Below are 7,098 nucleotides of genomic sequence, written 5' to 3' on the forward strand. Positions count from 1 at the left end.
CAAATCTATCTCCTTTAGTTTCACTTTCACCTCACCTCTCTCTCTAGTTTCATCTCCTCTCTCAAGTGCCACCATCCATCACCACTCAAGACTCAGTGAGACGCCGTTGGCTTCAGTGAAAAAAGAGATGGTGAGTGCATGAGGTGATTTGAACTTCATTTTGCAAAGCTATTGTGCATTTTTCTTTCATTTTTCTCTTTCTTTTTGCTGGGTTTTCTTAGCTTACTCAAATTTGCATCATCCTACTCTTAAAAAACTGATAAAATCAGCAAAAAGAAAAAGAAAAAGAAAAAAAAAAGCATTTCATGTTTCGGCCCGGTATGCATTTACCGGCCGGAACACCCGGATTTCGCCGGTACGGCTGGTACAAGGCCGGTACGCCCGGTATTTTTCCCGGTAGGAAATAGGGGGGTTGAGCGTACCGGATCACTGGCCGGTATGGTGTATACCGGCCGTACCGGCCGGTACGGTACGAGATCCACTTCCTTGGTTAAAAAATGAAATAAAATAAATCTTGTACGTAGATGAAAATATTGAGAAAAAAGTTGATAAAAATAAATAAAGTAGCAGTAAAAGTATAAATTAAATCAAAACAGGTTGTAATTAGGTATCATATCCAACAAAAAATTTTGAGGTAACTTGTCGACTTGGTGCAAACAAAAATTTTAAAATCTTTTGTTATATGGTATATATTAGTCGCTAACTCGTGCTATGCACGGGATTAGCAAATAAAAATTAAATATAATTATTTTATTTGAAAGTACATTTATTTGAAAATGAACAAAATTAAGTAAAAATATAACTGTACACAAATTGCTGAAGGAAGATAACAATATTTTGAATTTGTACCACTTCTTGAATCAAAACCATACAAAAATCTTTTCCTAAAAAGCAGTAACAATTTCAAATAAAAATGTGCAATATATGCACACTACAGCAAGTGTAAAAGAAGTATAACTATGCAATAATACATTTTTTGCATTTAGATCCAAGAGGAAAATGAAATCCCTTGAAGATGCCAAGCCTTGGCATATGATATGATATCTATAAAATGAACTTGCTTGCAGCTTCATGCAGAGTTGAAACAACAACATAGAGATCTGATATAGCCCCAATCTTCCATGGGTCAAATAATTTGGTGAAACATTAGACGCAATCACTTATTTAAGAAATTAGTACAAAAGATCATATCAAGTTGGACCATTTTATTAGTTGAAAAAATTTTCAGCAAAGCCAAAGCTTATCTACAAAAAATCAGTGAATTCCAAATCGAATCAAAGGCAACACAAATAATGGTAATGTTTATTGCAATGGTAATATGTATCCTTCTCAATTGCATTACACACAGAATGTACAATTTTGAAGCAAGTCACATGGTTTAGTGAACCAAACAAAATCTAACACAAATAAATATCTAGAACATAACCAAATCTAACCTTTATACCTTTATCTAATCCAAATGCCTAAATCATAATCTATCCAAAGAAAATACCCAAACCAAGATCATATTTGTTAAAGAAAATATATACTATATTTAACAATATTTGATGCACAAAATTTTAAATTAAAAAAAAAAAATACCAGGAAGAATATATGACCTTTAGTTTGGTATCAATAGTGACATAGTGAAAGCCAATCAATATATTAACTAACCCCTATGACAAAGAAAGACAACTCAAATCAGTAATTTTATTTGGTAGAACAAAATAGTATATAATTGATGTTAAGATGTGGTTGTTACTTAATGTCACCAATCACAACAATATAAAGAGAAGTATATAGGCTGCTAATCCAAGTACACTCTGTTATCCATTAGAAACTGTAGTAGAAAAAGACACATCTATCATCAAAAGCTTAGGTAACACACTAATGACCAAAGTGGGATATAAGCAAATAAAAGTATCATTAAAAATAGAGACACATCTACTAAAATGGCTTTCATATCAATATCTAGAAATTCCTAAGGAAATAATATTCTCAAAAGTAACCGCACACCACTTTGACTCCAAGAAAAATTATGAAAAGACTAGGGTAAAAGTTCTAAAATTTTAAACCTCCTACTCATATCAAACAAATGTTCAGATCAATGACCACTACAATTTTAAATCCTATCCATCATAAATAACCTAAAATTTACACATGCAAAACTGCAAAAATGCTGCTTTATTATTAGGGGGAAAAATTAGAGTAAAAGATTATCTGCATAGATATGACTGTGTCTCAAACCCAATTAAACTTCAGCCTTAATTATTTCAATAGCATACCAATTATGTTTTAAAAGTAAGTTTGCATCTGACAAAATTCAAGTAGCTAAATACATGCTAATCAAAATGAGCAATGTCCATTGAAGCAAAATTAAAAGGGAAACTGAAAAAGGTCAGTCATGTTGCATACCAAATCTGCATTATCGATGACAGCAAAATCTGCCTGTTTCAGTGCAGTCAACTCAAAGGCTCCCTTAAAGATCCAAGTGGGAGTTTTGGCAATTACACCACAACACTAACCCATTGACCATTACTATCTCTAGATCGTGCTGCAAGCTCCAGTGCTTTATCAATAATATATGCTATCAGTATAACACCTCACTGAGTAAAATATGTGTGTTTCAAGACTTCATCAATTAAATCAAGATAGTAATCAGCATCAACCAAAAGAAAAGATATTAAAAAAAAAAAAAAAAGTCAATCACAAAAACAACAAAAAATCTAAAGATTTTCTAAAACAAAACCCAATAACTATTTAGCATCAAATTAACTGGGCCTAAAATTTTTATTGAACCCCATAAACAAAACTATCTGCAACAAACAGCCCATATATATCACTGAAAATTCTGAAACCACAATCTACATCAATATAAATTAATTTTTCAGCCAAATAAATTAATCACCAGGCTGACTCTTAGGCCTTTCAAAAACACACCAAAAAAAAAAAAAAAAAACCCATTAAATCGATACTATCTCCACTATGAAACCCATCCATATCCACAATATTTTCTTACAAAACCTATAGAATTGGATTTTCTATGAGTGTTTCCTTGACTTCAACAAAAAAAAATAAAAATAAAAATTAGAGAGGAAAAAGGGTTAGGAATTGAAATCCATAAATTGATAGAAAACCTAATTGATGACATAATAACTACTCAACTTCAAGGCTCTGTCCTATCTCCAGATCAATGACTGGTACAGTTTTAAATCTTATCCATCATAAAAAAACCTAAAATTTATATTACACAAACTGATTTACAGATGAATTGTATTTTTGTAAGATGTAATGCAATTTTTTATGTCAAGACAAAGTTAAATGATGATTCCAAAGAGCAACAACAAAAAGCATAGCGATGCAAAGGTCTATTGGCATATTAGAGACTTGTGATAGAATTTAACTTGCCTTTTTCTTTGTACCTAACATTATAAAGAGAAAACATGACTTAATATGAAAAGAAAATAGATACTTGGAAAGAAAAAAACTTTTTGATAAAATAGTAATAAAATGACTATAACATGAATCCACCCAAAAATTATGCCCATGACAAACTAAACACATTACAATTGAACAAATACAGCATAGCCTTCTCTTATAATACTTTGCCACTAAACAACCTTGCATTTTTCTAAATCCAAATATGTTGCAATGAAGTGCTATATTAATAAACTGAACTGCCTCAGGTGAAATCCTAAGTCCATTGTTGCATGCTTATATGCAAATTGGGTCATGATCTATCAATTGCAGAAAAACCACATAAACCAACTGACTTGCCACCTCCCCATTACAGTTAAGCTGCAACCAACTGAGGTTTGAGGACTAATGTGCACATGAGTTTTGACATCTAACATGATTTATATCTATTTATAAAGAAAATTTCAACATTAAAAAATAGCATTAAACCAAAAATGCACAATCCTAACATAAATCAAAAGGAGAGGGAATAAGCACATCAAATAGTCCAAACAATTAAATTTCCCGTATTCAAACCCAAGTCAGCACATCCCCAATCTGCATAAAGCAGAATGTAACAATGTCTAAGATATTAAACATAAATATAGAACTTAGTGGGTAATCATCAGTTAGTTTATGACAATTCATCTATACTATTATCCCAACGCGTGTACAAGCTTTTAACTTACGTAGATGCAAAAATGCCAAGTAATACCAGCTGCTCTAGAGGCATTTTGTTGAACTCCTAGCAGATATAACCAAGAAATAGAACTTGGTTAATCTATAGGTGTTGAAAATTGAGGGAACCATAATTTCCAGTATCTAAGACATATTTAGAATAATGGAATTCACAATTCAAAAACATATTGATACATCAAGTAAAATTTAAGAACCAACATTAGACTACCTAAACTACTTCCGGAAATTTTTTTAAAAGCAAATCAGGTAATAAAAAAGATAACAAAAAACCTATACTTGGGCTAGATATTGGAGTGTAGTAGAGGAGGGCAGAGAGTAGAGCAAACATTTTCTTACAACCACACCCACATTTTCTTACTACATCACCTTTGCCTTGTTTTTCCTCATTAATTGGCAGTTTTTTCCTGTATCAATATTCATAAGCCAAAAAAGAAAAAGAAAAAATAGAAATTGAAGTTTATATGATATCCCAAAGCATTAATAGGGAAACTAAATCAATTCCTTAACTCAACAAAAATCAAACAAAACACAACAAAAAATCTATTTGGGTTTCTCATAAATGATCCTAGAAACCAATGCTTATGACCAATCTTCAACCAACAATAATTCCCACAATTGATATTCGAATAAGAAATACATACCCACTTGAAAATGACAGCCCTTGGCTTCTGCTTAGGGGATTTTGTGGGAAGTTTTTTGGGACTATGTGAAATCAATCAAAAAGGGGAAAAATAGAAGCAAGAGATCCTTAAACTTAATACCTGATCTTGAATCAGTGGTAAAACAAAACTAAATAAATAAATTCAGATAAAAGAGGAGGAGGAGGAGAAACGTACCTAATAGCAAGCGATCTGGTAGAGAAGGAAGCAATTGAATTCTAAGATTTTCCTGTGTATCGTGGGTCTTTATTAGGCTTTCAGTTTGGGGGTAACAGAGACCACTTTTTTTTTTTTTTTGGGATAGGTAAGAAAGAAAATATTATTAAAAAATGAATAGCAGGAAAAATACATAGGGTTCACAATAATGAACAAAGAGTAACAGAGACAACTTGTAGTTGGATACGTGGGTTATATTTTGTAACCCTATGATTGATTGCCACCCTCTAGTCTAGATGGAAATCAATTTTTTTAGAAAAATTTCAGTATAACCAATCAATGTGGCAAATTATGCAGAGGAAAATCATTAAGGAATTATTACCTTTGCTTTTTTAAAATAGAATCAACCAAAGACGTCTTTCTAGGATCAACATGAGCCACAATCTCTATATTCCTCACTATGAAATTCTACCAGAATTCAAATATCACTTTAGTTTAAATAGAAGTAATAAAACTAACCCCAAAAAGTATCATTGTGGAAAATTCTTTTTTAACAAATAAATTCAAGCAATCAAAATCAAGCAAATCCATCTTAAAATTACAATTGCAGACACAATTACACAAACCCACCATGAAGACATACGCTTTTATCAAACCATTTGATTAACAAAATTGCATACAAAAGTAAAGCCAATAAAAAACACCAAGAAAGGAAAACCTGAGAAAAACCGAGAGAGAACGGTCTGATACCCATAGTCATGCCCTTGCAAGCTTTCTACGCAATAACTTGGGTCCGTGTTTGACAGAGGGGTAGAGGGTAGAGGTTCTACGCTTAACGGTGGACTAAAAGGGAAAAACAAAAGGAGACAACTTCACCGGCAGCGGTTCCACTGTGTGACGGCGGCAGGCTAGTGGAGACAATCCTATATCCTATCTCTCTTTACAGAGTTTCTTCTCGCAGAGGAAAAATGGGCAAAAGGCAAAATTAAAGTGAAATTGAGAATATATAAAAAGACACAATTAAAGAACTTACCCACTGAAACGGTGTGTGTGTGTGTGTGTGTTTTTTTTTTTTTTTTTTAATAGGGAGGAAAATTTTGGTAATGTGTGTGAGGGTGAGCCTAAAAATATAAAATATTTTATTTGGGTTATTTGTTGGTTGGTTTTCAGAAAATAAAAAAGGCTTACTTGTTAATTTGTCACGAATTTAAAGAAGTGTTTTTCCTTTTTTAATTTCTGTAAACTACTGTTTAAGAGTAAATCGTTTCACGTAAACCACTACGCGGAAAGGTACAATGTTTTTGGTGTTTTAAAATGTGAATGTGGCATTAATTTGTGTAGTCACATAGCGTAATAAAATGTGGTTAACAAAAAATTAAAAGTTTCGGTTATTAGTAATTATTAGTCGCTAACCAATGTAATGCACGGAAAATAGTTACCAGATAAGTTTAAGAAAAAAAAAGCAATGTTATTTTATTTATTAGTTTTTTATAAGATGGAATAAGAGACATAGTTTGTGTTGTACATAAAATATTGAATATATATTAAAGGTGTCTATTGACCAAAAATATTTAACGAAAATGTATCTATTAGTTAAAAATGTGCCTATTGAACAAAAAAATGTCTATTAATCAAAAAGGCACCTATTGAACAAAAATGTGCTTATTGACTGAAAATGTACTTATTAAAAATAAAATGTACCTATTGACAGAAAGATGTCTATCGAATGAAAATGTGTCTATTGACCAAAAATGTGTCTATTGAATGAAAAAGGTGCTTGTTGAAGGGTCATACTTCTTTGGGTATAAATAATGATTCATATTCATTTGGTAACTCATTCTCAATTTCTTCTCTTTCATCTTTCTTAGAAAGACAAGAAGCCTGTCCATTTTCTCTAAAATTGTTATTTGTAAATAGGTTTTTTTTTTTTTTTTTGGGGTTAAATAGTAAAAGAGAAATGATATATCCATAATATTTTTACAACAAATCATAAATGGCAGGTTGTTACTAGTTGTTATTGTTGGGTTAAAAAAGTAATCTCAATGCTAAATTCAAATTTGAACCAATAACAACTAACCACCTGTAATTTGTTGTAAAAATGTCTCATAGTAAAATGTCCAGGAATCAATAAAATCTATAAAACATTTTC

The 7,098-nt window shown here is 31.4% G+C and overlaps 1 long non-coding RNA gene across 2 annotated transcripts; it reads right to left on the reverse strand.

Moving 5' to 3' along the window:
* Window positions 1-817: 817 nt before the first annotated feature.
* Window positions 818-6,201, reverse strand: LOC136065371 (uncharacterized). 2 transcript variants are annotated; one of them, XR_010627003.1, is made up of 3 exons: window positions 4,971-6,197; window positions 4,776-4,836; window positions 818-4,538 (listed from the first exon to the last, which is right to left on the reverse strand). It is a non-coding gene; the product is annotated as an uncharacterized LOC136065371 (long non-coding RNA). The 2 variants fall into 2 exon arrangements; XR_010627002.1 differs by having other exon boundaries at window positions 818-4,836; window positions 4,971-6,201.
* Window positions 6,202-7,098: the final 897 nt, after the last annotated feature.

Source organism: Quercus suber, unplaced genomic scaffold (genome assembly GCF_002906115.3).
Source record: "Quercus suber isolate HL8 unplaced genomic scaffold, Cork oak 2.0 scaffold_946, whole genome shotgun sequence".
NCBI classification, from domain to species: domain Eukaryota; kingdom Viridiplantae; phylum Streptophyta; class Magnoliopsida; order Fagales; family Fagaceae; genus Quercus; species Quercus suber.